We start from the raw sequence: 11,999 nt of genomic DNA, 5'->3' as shown, positions 1-11,999 counted from the left end.
CGACAAGCTGAAGCACCCTTTTGGGCGTAAACATTTCTTGTGTATTTTGCCTAAAGCTAACAGCTACATGCGAACAAACGCATTTTCGTTATTCTTCCAGTTAGCTTCCATGTTTGCACCACGGGGGCCCGCAGCCCTCTCCAGCTGCCCCTTGAGACAGCTGATTCTTCCGGTTTCCTGACATCTCGTACTTTGTATATGCTGCCAAAAAGTTTTTGTTTGTTCTTTGATGAGATTTTGTGTAAAAAAACGAACGAAGGCAAAAGGCTTATATATTTACACCATGAACATGCGTTTACTTCCATGGTACCGCAATTGCCTGTACGTAAACTTAATGAGCACGCAATTACTTCCACGGATAAAAATTTAGAAGTATATTTCGCGCAACTTAACGGAGAATGGATGTTTACACCGTTATGGCAACGGGACGCTACAGAAAACAGGGCCAACAAATGTAGCAAATGAGAGATATTTTTTCATATAATCTTGCATTAAGGTGAACCACAAAAAGCCCTAATCGGTTCTTAACGCATCCAATAAAATTTTAGCGTAGTCCGCAAGCAGATACCTGTGTGACACCATGACTGAACGTACATCTACCAGAGAGATGCGCGGCTTCCTAGTACGGTACACCGTGCTCTCGTCGTAAATAATCGCGCAGAAACTATTGCTATCAAATCAATGTAATGGTGCTGCCTCATAACATCAGTCTCTTGTATAATTGTTGCCCACGCTGGCGTGCTTTTGTTGTCGCTAATTTGGGGGCAGCGTGCACGCAGGTGAAGTACTGGGCTAAAACGATTTGTTTGCCGATAATGTTAATATCCCGTTGAACAATACGCCCAGTACTCTTGGTTGTGTTTCTGGGGATTCATTATCATTATCACAACTATCATAAGTGTGAGTCTCAATGGCTGAGCATCAATGGCTCAGCCATCATCATTTTTACGTAATCTGTATAATCGCTTGGGTTGTTTCTTCGCCCGACTGGTCGAATAAACGTTCACGCCAAACTTCGTTTCTCAATAATAAACAGTTTTGCTGTGCGGAGTGTTTAGTGAAGAAGGGCATGCGGAAAGTTGCGCACCAGGAATGGAGCATCCAACAGCATTCTCTACAACAGGGTAACTTTCGGAAGTCTTTAATTCAAATTGAATGTTGTACCAAGAATAGTGGTCTGACTTTCAGTAAGCTGTGACATTCGTGTGTGTGTGTCCACGTGTCTGCCTTCTAATATGTACAGAAACAGGTATCCTAGTTTTTGAGAGCAGATATAATGACAGTCTATAAATGTCTGTCCTATATTCCTGCACATACTTTGCGTTCGCGGTTCCCGATCCTGGGGGCCAGGCTGTTGCCTCCTGGAGAGTCTTAAGGTGATAATAGCAGTACTGGTGTGAGCCCGTGCAATATTTGTTCCTTCCGTGAAGAGATACTTATGGTTTATGAATGATTTATTCGTTATCGCAAAGTACCCTTACTGCTCTTTTCTAACAGCTGCCACGTGGCCTGCGAAAATTGTTAGTTGGGAAAACTTTATTGTTTCGCTTCATGTATGCGATGAAGTTGGCGGAAGTTTCCCATCCGGAGGACTGGTAAGTGAAGCATTTTTTCTATAATTATTACCAAGGTGCATTAAAAATTGGTGGTTAAAGTCCTCCTTTATTTCATGCGCAAGCCATCTGTGGGAAATACCTCTGACCTTTATGGAGCTACTTTTTTCCAAAGGGTTTGGCGGCCCTTCCTGACGACCTTTCGACTCCGGGGCATGGTATAGTTGCCGACAATTTTCAAGGGCGAACATTTGAAACGCTCCCATTTTCAGTCCCCTACCTCCCTTTTTGGCCGCATCTCTGTTGATCTAGCTATATCTTTAGGGCCAATTTTTTTTTTCGGGCGCTCTCCCACAGACCTGCGTTCACCCCAGTGCTCTTCTGTGCTTATCTCAACGCTCATTAGATAAAGGATGAAATCATGGTTATTCCAAAGCAACGCAATAATATTTGAAACCCGGCCATGTCAATAATGCCGAAGCTTCTTTTAATCCGATTCCTGTCACCACACAGCCGCCCGTTCTAATTTATTGTGGTCACTTAACAAGCAACACTGAGGTCATAGGTGCAACACATCTCCATCTACAGAATGACGGCGAAGATAAAGAAAGTGATTGGCGTCTTTTTTGATCATGCGTGGACAGGGACGATGTCTCCTGTATATTGCCTGTTCAACCTGGCGTATCAACTGCATCTATCACCTAAAGTGTTCTACCCTATTATTCCTCACATCTAGCGCCCAAAAAGATGCGATTTACTGGTGTGGTTGTAAAATTAAAACACTGGAATCGAAGGACCCCTAAACTTCTAACCAATGGGGTACAATACGAAACATAAACGGCAGTCGAACAAACCAAGGGGCAAACGTACGAGCGCAATTCGGCCTCACGCCTAAAGTGCGTGAAATTTCGCAAATCTCAATGTTTCGTAACTTAAAGGAAGCCGGAAGGTTGACAATGTATCTACCATACACTAACTCGAATTACTTGATTTTAGTTGATATTTTGATTGCAAGGTTTAACGCGCCGAGGCAACGTACGCGATGAAACGTGCCGTAGTGGATGGCTCCGGATTAATTTTGACCGCCTGGGGATTTTCAAAGCGTATCGAAATGTCGTGCGAATGGGAGTTTTTGCTCTTCACCTCTATCAGGGAAACAGCCACCGGCTCCGGCAATCGAACCCGCGTCCTAACTGAAATTAGTGTTTCGTTGCATTCATCAAAGCGCAAGCCACTTTTTTGTACACTCCCACCTGCTCGTCGTTGAAGATGCCATCAGGTAAGTTATTTACAAACACAAAACATCATACCTTAATCACGGGGTGCTGATGACTGTTCATTGGCTGCGCTTTTAAAACGTCAACTGCTGCAGTAGCGCATATGGTCTTCGAGTAGGCTCCAGAAGCTGAAAGACAGGGCAGGCTGAAGCATTTTTGGGAATATACACACGTGACCGTCTACATGAACAGCGTCTCCCGTGGCAACAATGTTATGTACGCTTTTCATGGACAGCGTTGTCCACTCAGTGTGAAGGTTTTCCCCTTACATTGATCGACATCCAGGCAAATGCTCGCCTAAGAATAAACCAGGACTTCCCTGAAGGCACTGATCCATAAACGAAGTCAAGAACAAACCTTGAATTTGGAGTACTCTGCGAGTCAGTTGAAGCACCAATTGGGCGATGTAATCATGGATGCGCTTCTCGCGAAGGCCTCGTTCATCGACATCATGTCGGCTGCAATTTATTCCCCGTGCAGTTCAACTTCAAAGCTTGACATAGTCATCGTCTTCACTTCTACGATTTGGCGTTACAAGGAAACGTAACTACATAGATTAAATAGACGTACTGTGCCCACTGGCTCGCACGAATTGAAGCGGCCTACTGCGCAAACCGCGGTACGCAGAAAATGGGTGTGGCCGAGTATGTTCTTTATTCAAGCTTAGCAGTGATTCTACTGCGCGAACCGCGGTACGCAGAAAGTGGGTTTGGCCGAGTATGCTCTTTATTCGAGCTTATCAGTGATTCATACAGCCATAAACCGGGTTGTACAGTTGGAACGGCATGTCACTTGGTGTATGGCGGCATGCACAAGGTTGACACAAAATTAGGTGTGTTTAAATGCCTTTGAGGTTGCCGAAATTTTATATTCTTCTGAGGGCGATTACATTCAAAACGGCGCTAAAGTACACAAACGACCCCTTTCTTACCGAATTCACGGCGGGAACCTCTATTGTCTTTACATGTGGCGAAGGCGATATTATTCGAGCGGGTGAGGGCACTTTGTTAATGTAGGGTATTTTTTATTTATTTCTTATTTACACGACACACGTTCTGTTTGAGCGAATGAATTGATTAAATCTTTAAAAGGCATCTAGCACGTCTATTAGCGCACCGCCGGTAAAGGGGTCCTCTGTCCGGGATCCACGGGTTGTTTGTTGCTGGCTGCGCGGGCCCTGTTCAGTACGTCAAGCTGGACCATAGAGTCCTTGCTGGCCAACCGCATCGTCCACTCTTCAGTGGAGGTATTGGCTATGAGTTGTAGATGTCGTGTTCGCTATCGCTTTCGTACGTGATGCCATGAGGCACCGAGTGATGGACAGTAGTTACTGGCGGCTTCCTACTCTGTCGTAGTTTTGGTATGAAAGAATTGGCGGTAGGGATAGGTGTTGGTTTTAAGTCGTCTGAAAGCGGTCGCTTTATTTCTTGTGATCTGCGTTTTTGGATGCGAGAAAATGCGCCCTTTGGGCGGATAGTTAGATCTGAAAGCATGGTTTTAATTATTAAGAACAGCTACGCAGCACACGTGTGTGCAAAGAATCGACAATCTATGCCAAATCGTCTGCTTGTTGGGAGGTTAACTCCTTTCAATTTCTTCAAACTACTGGGTTATTTCCATGTAAACACCAATTCAAAATCCCGTCTTGCCGCCGTAATCCCTCTGAGCCATGTGTTCTTCACCGGAGTCGTCCACACATTGGCACTAATGTTTTAGTATTGATGAAACAATTCCAGACATACTTCACCTTTTTCAAGGCCCACGGACGTCGCAAGAGGATGTCTGCGTAGATATTCCGCTTATTTTGAATGACCTCGGCAGGAGCAGTGCGCCGTAGGGCGCATTCCTTCTTAAAATGCATAAAAAAAGCTGTAGCCAAGAGTGTCCTAATGGCTGCGTAAACAGGTCCTGTATTCACCAAGTAAAATTGAGCTTAGACTGCAAAATTGGATGGCTCGAAGAAACAGGATTTCCATCTTTCTTTTAGATGCGGCGCATCTCTTGCTCTGAGGCATGTCCCTCCTGTGTCGTCGTCCGCGGCGGCGGCGTCCGTCCGCAGCCCTCCTTCGTTCGCCTCTCCCACCGCTGTGTGCAACGCTCTCACTCCGGCGCATTAGCGTAACGACAGCTGGCGCGCTTGGTTGGCGCGCGCTTTGCTGCTTTAACGCTGCGTTAACAGCTGCTCCGGCGCCCATGTGCGCGCATGCGCGACTCTCCTAGGCGGTCTCCTCTCCTTCAAGTGCTGTGAATATAAAGCGGGTATCGCGCTTGGTGGTGGCCGCTAAAACACGTGTACTCTCTCATTTCGCGTATGCATGTGCATGAAAATGTAAAATTGCCTCCATCGTCCCGTGTATGACAACATCCGTATGTGATGGAAGGCATCCTACGCGTTCACAAAACGTTTCACGCGATGTAGAAAATCATTGATTTGATTGATTGTAGGTGTTTAACGCGCCAACGCAACGCAGGCGATGAGGCGCGCCGTAGTGGAGGGCTCCGGATTAATTTCGACCACCTGGGGATCTTTAACGTGCACCGAAATCTCGTACACACGGGCGTTTTTGCTTTTCGCCTCCATCAGAAAAGCGGCCGCCGCGGCCGGGAATCGAACCCGCGACCTTGTGCTCAGCAGCGTAACGCCTTAGCCACTGAGCCACCGTGGCGGGTGCGATGTAGGAAATCAACCCAATGGAAACGCCAATTGAACCCCAAGGTTCCCTCGCGGAGAGATGGAGGCAATTTTTTGTCTGGTGTTTCTCAGCTGCTTTAGCAGGAATTGAAGCACAAAGGAAAAAAAATTGTTTGAGCAAGTAAAGATAGACTAGTATAACGTTCACGTCATTCCCCAGTTGCTCCGCATGTCACGTGGCATGATAAAGTAGCGCAGAGGAATGGCGTGAATATCGTTTTAACGCACCTGGCAAGTTGTCGAAGATTTGCTCGATGATGTCAAGGACGAAGGCCCGCAATGAACAAAGAAGCAAGACACGCAATCCACTGAGAGCACAAAAATGTGTGTGAAGTCCCAATCACTTCTCCAATGTTTACATCGGGCATGCCGATCGCTATTTTAACTTAATCCAAATAGGCTGAGAAAAATAAAGCTGGTGGACACATGTCCGACCATTGTAAAGAATGTAAGTGCGTACCGAGGTTACAGCAAACGAGATGTTAGCGCGGGGCCAGTGATAGGCTTGAGAGGGAAATTATCGAAGCGCTTGTAATAGAAAAAGCGTCAGCGTACCATCTGCTGCCCTTTCAGCAAGCGAGGCTGCATTTCTAAGAAGTGGATTGGAACACTTTGGGGGATTTTATGATAATGAGGTTTACGCGCCGCCGCGACAGAGGCGATGAGGCGCACCGTAGTAGAGGGCTCCGAATTAATTTTGACTACTGGGGATCTTTAACGGGCGCCAAAATCTCGAACATCCGGTCATTTTCTATTCTTACCTCTACCACAAAAGCGGCCGCCGTAGCCGGTAATCAAAGACGCGTCCTTGGGCAAAGCACCACAAAGCCTTAGCCACTACGCCACCGTGGTGGGAGCAGTGGATGATATCATCTGCGAATAACATATATATGCAGTTATATATATTATTAAATTTCAATTGGAAGTGGTGCCTCGTCTGTCTTGTTCGTTTTCTTCTCGTGTACACGTTTCTTGCGCCTTGGTGTTTTCAATAAAACTAACTGGCTTGGCGATGGCAGTATCACTGACTAGGCAGGATAATGTTTTTGAATTTTTTAAAATTTTGACGGATGCGTTCATGTGGCGGTATTATCACTTGTGAAATTTCCAAGTCCCTAATTCTTGATTGTCAAAATATTTATTTTGTGTTAATATGCGTTGCCGTAACAATGTGAAATTTGGTGCAGTTACATTATGTATATACGATAAGCGATATGTTTGAATAGTTGGATAGATTTTTATGGCTAGTTTTTAAAATATAGCAAAGTGATCCGACGTCTTGACTGCAGGAGTGCCAACTGTTTGCATCAGCCGTAAACCAAACAATTTCCGCTTAGGAACATGTTTAGAAGCCCGATATTTGAGGCGCAAGTATTTGCAATATTTCCCAACAAGCCTCATTAGCATGCATATAAGGAGTCAATATCGAAGCGTCTCAACTGCATCACTCAGCTCGACCAACGCTTTGTGTTACTGCAGAAACTAATGTTAGATACAAACAAGAACACTGCATAGCAGTCACTCCAAAGAAATGAGGAATGTCGTTGCAAAGTAGAGAGATAAATCTGATTCGTAGATAAAAAATGGAGGGCTAATCTAAGATAAGGAATTGGGTGACGACTAGGTGCTACATTTTTCGACAACTTGCTTGAAACGAACTTTCACATAACTTGTTGTATAGCAACTGAATACGACAGCATTTTTTTGTTTGTTCTAACAAAGAAACAATTATCTTGTTTTTTTGGCGCAGGGCCAGAATTACTTCTACAAATTCGTAAATCCAATCGGCTCCTACGTCACCGTCTTTGCGGTCTTCACGGGCGGTACTCCAGACGGTCAAAAGTAAGCGTTTTTGTCGCAAAAACAAATAAAATAGAGTAAAATGGGAAAGAATATTAAGTAAAGTACTGGATAGCATGTTTTAATGCAATTCAATCGACGACCACGGCCAGCTATGAGAGCCGACAAGAAAAAAAAATTAGTGCTTTTCAACTTTATAATCACCTGCGAAGCTCGACACAGTCGACGGAGTGGACGAAACCATCACGTTTGATTGTAATTTGCTATTGAGCATACTTCCTAGCCATTTCGCTTACTAAAACTTGCAAGGACGCGAGCGTTATTCTAGCGAACAAACATTGGGGCTGTCTGTTTCCTTGCCGGGTCGTAGGCATCGTACGGTCTGTGTCACACACCACCCAAAACGCTCGACCAGTGAAGACACCACACAGGTCGGATTCTGCTGTTTGACGTGTACGTGTAAGCCTGCGCCAGCACAACGGACATGTCACCAGGGAGGACATGAAAACTAGAGCTTGGACCGCACGCCCCCCTCGCTCCCTCCACTTCCCGCCCGCGTGCGCATACACCGGCAACTGCTTTGGTGCGCGTGCGTAAACGTCAAGACATTGACAAATAACAGAGTGCGCGGCAGTGTAAAATGGAACGCCGGAGCAGCGTCGAGTAAAGCGGCTTCATCGGAATGAAATCGGGGGGAGGGCGGTTATACATAATACTGCTCCGCACTAAAGAACGGGAACAGGGCTGCTGCAGCCGCGACGTATACCAGAACGTTCGGTTTTCTACCAGCCTGAGTACCACTCAGTGGGGCAAAAAAGACATGGGGTCATCTGTACTGTTTGTTACCTGATGTGCTGCCATACACAGCCATAGGAGAAATGGCAATGACGTCTTGTGTCTATAGCGACCATAGGGTTTCTCGACAATGTTCCACAAACAGTAAAAAAGCAACTTCCACCTGGATAGTTGAGGAAAGTAATAGTCCGGAAGTCAAGAACAGATTGCCCAAGCGAAATCCTGGGCCAAATGTAACGAATAAAGGAAAGCAACCGCATACGAACTGTTTCCAGTGGTTCACTAAAACCGGCGGCGAAATAGAACCAAATTTTGTACTTGCAAACATGAGTGCCTCGCCGGAACGTTAACATCTGCATTTCTGAGCGCACTAAAACATCCCAGGTATTCCGCACCGCTTTCCTATTACACGCTTTCTCCCAAGTCTTACGTAAGGCTTTTGGCACTGGTACAGAATAGTTGGAGGCATGTTTTTAGATATGCTTTACATGGTAACTTAATCATTGTTGCTTCAACTGCGCTGCACTCTAAGAAAAAAGGGTGTGGTAGTTTCTCCCTTAAGGGTGAAACAGGAATGTATTCCTGTATCATATATTGCTCCCTAAGAGGTAGAAAGATTCTCCCCTTAAGATGGAGGAACGCGTTTCTACCCCTAGGAATTGAGGAAGAGTTCCCCCTTTCTTGAGCTAATGGAGGAGCGTTCCTCCCCTGGCAGCGTCACCCAAGCAAGACTTGTCATGCGAGAAAGGCCTAGCGAGCTGATCGGTTTGAGGATCGAGGAAGTACAAATAAGTAGGTTACTGGGGTTGTGTGGCCTAAAATGCGCTAAAATTACCCAGAAATCACCTACCGGGCACCAGAACTGCGGTTAGCAAGCGATGTCGCCAATCGTATATGCGCGTCTTCTTGCATTCGTCTCGCTGCGCACCGCGCCTGCTCGTTCAGAGCGAACGCGCCGCCGTAAACACAGTAGAAGTCATACCGATTGCTTTCAAAATGCCGCCTTTATTTCCGAAAGGCTCGTAACCCCACCGTTCACCTTATACGAGATCACAAACATCCAATGCAGCCGTTTGAGAACAACCAGTTGTTTTTAGTCGTCTTACCTTGCTAACCCGATGCATCTAAACGCGGATCGTCTGCAATCGTAAATCTCAGCGCAAAGGTAATGCAGGTGACACGAAAAATACATTCGTCGCTGTCGCATCCTCGACAATGCTCGCCCTCTAGCGTGCTCGCAGTAAAGCAAACGTAAACGTTTTAAAATGACCGATAGATGACGCAAAAAAAAGTAGGGGTGGGGCCGCTACTAAGTATCACCATCAGTGGGCACTTACACATCAAGGCGTTTCTTTGGTTTCCTTTATGGATAAAGTATATTATTATAGCCATTATTATAGCCAACATTATTATAGCGCCATCTTGTGCCAAGATGGCGCCCAGCACAGATGTCTGCGTGCTGTGCTCCGCTGTTTTTTACGGCAGACAGGAGAATTTTCGATGCACATCGTGCAAAAAACGTGCGCACTCCAAATGTATTCAGCTGCCCGACATGGAGCTGCAAGCTGTGAAGACTGGTGAGAGGCCCTTCCAGTGTAATCTGTGCCTGTGTTCGGCGTCGGAGGTGGTGAGTAGGCCTAGTGACGATTCCGTACACGAGAGCCTGCCGGCCACGCAGCCACCCGATCCTCAGAACAGCGCTCCTCGACCAGGCGACCTTGGAGGGGACGCCACCGACATCCGCGAAATGCTGCTCCACGCTCTCGAGGGCCTTTCATTCCTGAAGGACGAGGTGGCAAAGCTACGAGAGGCCAACGACCGCCTGAGCAGGGAGAACGCGCGTGCTTTCGCCCAGCAATCAGGCATAATTGCTTCTCCGCGGGCGGAGGTTCGCGGCCTTCGAGGGGAGCGGCTCCCGCGGTTACCGCGGTCCGGCGCTTGCCTCCCGAGCTGCCTGCCCCCCCTTCGACACCTGAGCTCAACGTGACGACGGCGACCCCTTCCACGCAGCGAGTGGACCTTTCATCCTTTGCCACTGTTGTGGCGAAGATAAACGCAGCGTCTACGCTTTCAGCGAACGAGCAGCTGACCCCAGCCCTTTCCGAGGCTTGCCTTTTGTTAAATGATGCATCCGGCAAGCCACCTTCCAACGACTCGGCCCAGTCAAACAAACGCAGAGGGAGTGCAGTGTGTGTGGGTGCTTCAGATGCGTGTAGCATCTCCGTCGTTCGTCCATCTAAGCGTCCGAGACAGATCTTCGTGTCTAAACTGTCACCGTCCACCACTTCAACCCAACTGACGGAGTATCTTTCGACGGTACATGTCATACCTCTGGCTTGTCAGCGGCTGAAGACCAAGTACAGTTCATATTCTTCCTTCTGCGTTACGGTCGATGAGGACTCCTTCGAGCGTTTGAGCGATCCTTTGTTCTGGCCAAAGGGCTGCCTTTTCAAACCTTTCCGCGGAAAGCTGCATCCCGAAATGTTCTGTTCCACTGATGTCCCACACGATGAAATAAACTAACAATAGGGTGGACATTTACTATCAAAATGCGCGCGGCCTTCGCACTAAAGCGTCCGAATTTTTTGCTAATGTACTTTCCACAAATTTTCCAATTATTCTAATTTCTGAATCCTGGCTCTGTAGCGACATTAGCTCTAATGATTATTTCCCTCCAAATTACCAAGTTTTCCGCAAAGATAGGAATTTTACTGGGGCTAAGCAAAAGGGAGGGGGCGTATTAGTTGCGGTCGATTGTGGTCTTCAGTGTAAGAGGCGTCAAGACCTTGAGGGCGACAATGAGTGTGTCTGGCTGGACATCCGACTGACTGGGGGCGAGAGGCTCTTAATAGGGGCGTTTTATATTCCCCCCGATGTTCCTATTTCCTCGTTCAATGAGCTACTTACTTCTGTATGAGAAGTTTGCGCTTCACACCAAAATCACCAGTTTATCATTCTAAGGGATTTCAATGCACCTGGTGTACAATTGGACAGTCTAACTAACCAGCATTACAATTATTACGTACAGCAAAAATCTCGCATTGTTTTAGACTTCCTAGATTTCACATCCATGGCAAAACTGAATAACATCAAAAACTGCTCCGAAAATATCTTAGACCTCTGCTTCTCAAACATACAGAACGCGCGAGTATCAATGGTGGATATCTCTCTTGTCAAACCCGACAAGCTTCATCCTCCATTTTCAGTTTCGGCTCCCGTTTCGATTCGGCATTGTGGTACCTCACTAAAGTATAATGAACTCTCTCCCTTCTGTTATGCACGTGGGGATTACATTGGCTTGTATAGCTTTTTTTCTTCGTTTGATTGGTCGGAAATTCAAGAACTTCCTGATTGCAATGCACAGGTCGAACGGTTCACCGAAATTGTCAAAAGCGGTATGGACCAATTTATTCCCAAGTATAAACCAAGCCACTCCAAGCACCCACATTGGTTTTCGAAAGAACTTCGTACGACTCTTAAATTAAAAGACTGCTGCCACAGAAAGTATAAGAAAACTGGGAGTGACGAATGGAAACAGAACTTCTGCTCTTACCGTAAATTATGTAAACACCTTTATGAGCGGGACCAGCGCTCCTATCTCGATTCTGTAGAGAGTAGTGCGAATTCTCAGCCTGAAACATTTTGGAGATACATCCGGTCCCGTAAGAACAACTCACATGATCTTATCAATCTTGTAGATTCCTCTGGGGAAGAAGTTCATAATGTCGCCAACCACTTTGCTCAGCACTTCAGTGCCACATGCGGCCAGCGTGACGTCTCTGAAATGAACATATTGTAAATCGCGTACAGGGCTTCAGCTTAGTGCTTTTGGACGAGCAGTTGGTTTTGGAGAGCCTAAAGCGCATGAAACCGTCATTGTCG

Source organism: Haemaphysalis longicornis, unplaced genomic scaffold (assembly GCF_048455015.1).
Source record: "Haemaphysalis longicornis isolate Haplotype H1 unplaced genomic scaffold, Haemaphysalis longicornis Haplotype H1 scaffold_10, whole genome shotgun sequence".
Classification (NCBI taxonomy): domain Eukaryota; kingdom Metazoa; phylum Arthropoda; class Arachnida; order Ixodida; family Ixodidae; genus Haemaphysalis; species Haemaphysalis longicornis.
The sequence above is the reverse complement of the archived record's forward strand: the minus strand, read 5'-3'. Positions refer to the sequence as shown.